Source organism: Bacillus rossius, chromosome 1, assembly GCF_032445375.1.
Source record: "Bacillus rossius redtenbacheri isolate Brsri chromosome 1, Brsri_v3, whole genome shotgun sequence".
Classification (NCBI taxonomy): Eukaryota; Metazoa; Arthropoda; class Insecta; order Phasmatodea; family Bacillidae; genus Bacillus; species Bacillus rossius.
The window spans coordinates 48,246,212-48,248,574 of NC_086330.1; positions in this window are offsets into that span (position 1 = coordinate 48,246,212).

The window sequence follows — 2,363 nt, forward strand, 5'->3', positions numbered from 1 at the left end:
TTATAACTATCCAACTGAGCATTTTCTGTCTGCCCAACATGGCAGTGAACTGATGAAAGCATTTCCTGATGCCATTTCAGGCAATTTCTTAACGCGATTCTTCTGGCAAAGTTTGTTGTCCCAGTTACTTCAAGTCGACTATGGTTATTACGTTTTCTAGGTGAGCCGTACCTACCATGTTATGTGACGAGGGAAATTCACGTGTTTGATATTTTACTCTACCAGGCCCACGTTTGTCGCACATAAAACATGTAAACTACTTTAATAATATTTTGTAATTTGTGTGTGGATAATACATCGCCTGGAATAACAAATATTATATTTCCATTCACGAAACTTAAATTGTTACCGAGAAAATGAAAGGCACAAATATCATTTCCAGAGAAAAAGCTTTCTCATAACTGTAGTCGTTCAACAGGTTAAAGTGGTACATTAAAAAATATTACTGAAACTCAAAAATAAACTCTAAACGATGGTTTACAACATTTAGTATCTTATGATAAGGAAGTTTTGTAAAGAATTTTAATTAAATCGTTGTAGAGTTGTTTGAAAATATTCGAATGAAGGAAAATTTCTCTCGTTTTGGTGACTTAGGATGTATACCGCGTTGCAGCATACAATCACAACGAACACAGAGACCTCCAAACTGTCAAGTAATCTAAGGTGGAATTTTATTTAACGTAATAATATATGTAGTTGTAAAACCAAAATTTATGATTTTATTTAAAACAAGAGATTTATGCATTAAAAATACAAAGTATTGATTTTCATCCATTAAATAGTGCTTTAATAATATGCTTAATAAGTATTGAAACTAGGGTAGGCACTGCTGTAAGTTCGAGTCCCGCCTGAATAGTATCCACGTTACCCTAATTTCGTAGGAGATTAACTGAAATGAGGTCAGCTGAATGTCCTTTTGCCGGTTTAAAATGATGGCTTGAAATAAGGAGGGTAAAAGAGAAACGGAAAAACATAACGTCCAAAGCTACTATCTACAAGACAAATCTCAAACAAACTTACAAAACCCCAGAACCTCCATAAGTGACAACAACGCGAGCAGGCGAAATCAGCATATGTAATGCGCGTCCGTACATTTTACATAAACAAACAGTAAACAGTAAACAGTAGACAGTACCTCAAATGTTGCCAAAAATACAAAGCAAATTTAAGTGCGCTCAAATTGTAGTAAAACAAAGTACGTAGCGAATCGCTGAAAATTATATGACGTGAGTATGCGCTCGCAATGTGCCAACTCTTTAGACTGTTTAAAGTACAGCATCGACAAAATGAAATCGATATATATGTGTATATATATATACATATATATATACATATATATATATATATATGTATGTATGTATATATACATATATACATATATATATATATATATATATATATATATATATAGGAAGAGAGAAATGGAGAGAAAAAGAAAGAGACAAATAGAAAGAGATAAATAGAGAGTAAGAGAGAAGAAGACAGAGATGAATAAAGAGAGAAAGAGAGAAAGAAAAAAGGGAAAAAGAAGAAGGAAGAAAGAAAGATAAAAAGAAATAGAAAGAAGAAATAGGGAGAGAAAGAGAAAAATAAAAAGAGAGAGAAAGGGAGAGAGAGAAAGGGAGAGAGAGAAAGAGAAAAATATATAAGAGCGTAAGGCAATAGCAATACAACATGCCACAAGTGAAAACTAATTTGACCACGTAACCCAACTGTGCAACAAAACAAGGCATGGTAATAAAGAATCACACAAACTATCTGATACAAAAAGTTATCAGATGCGAAAAGCCTAATCGTTCCGCTGTAAATGTGCCAATTCACACCTGATAGCTTAGCACACAGAGATACCGTGAAAATCAAGTCTATAAACTGCTTCAGTAATTTGAGGCATCAAGCTAAGGAACATTAAGACAGAAACGTTGAAGTGTGCTCGCGTAACTAATTAATAAACTACAATTTCTGTAGGAACTGCGAACCATTTCGAACAAAAAAAAAAAGCGTTTCAATAAATAAAGATGTTCGAAATTTTCAACAGCTTTTCTACCTCATACCAAAGCTAAAAGATCATCTGCGACACACTCGCCCTGCTAACCACCGTTCCTCTGAACACAGTCCACTGGAAACAGGCCTCTCCTAGCTGCTCATTCAGTAGATTTGATAGTGCTTAGTATGTTATTGTCTATGGTAACTTTTTTAGTTTCACCGTTGAAGTGTATTTTCGAATAATAACGTATAGTTAGGCACCAGAGATCTGATCGCAAAGAATATTTACGTTATCAACATGGATCATTGCATGAGTATCACTGTGCTATGCTGGAAAGCAATTACATTTTGCTGTAATAGTTTCGCGTGTTTTCCAGACA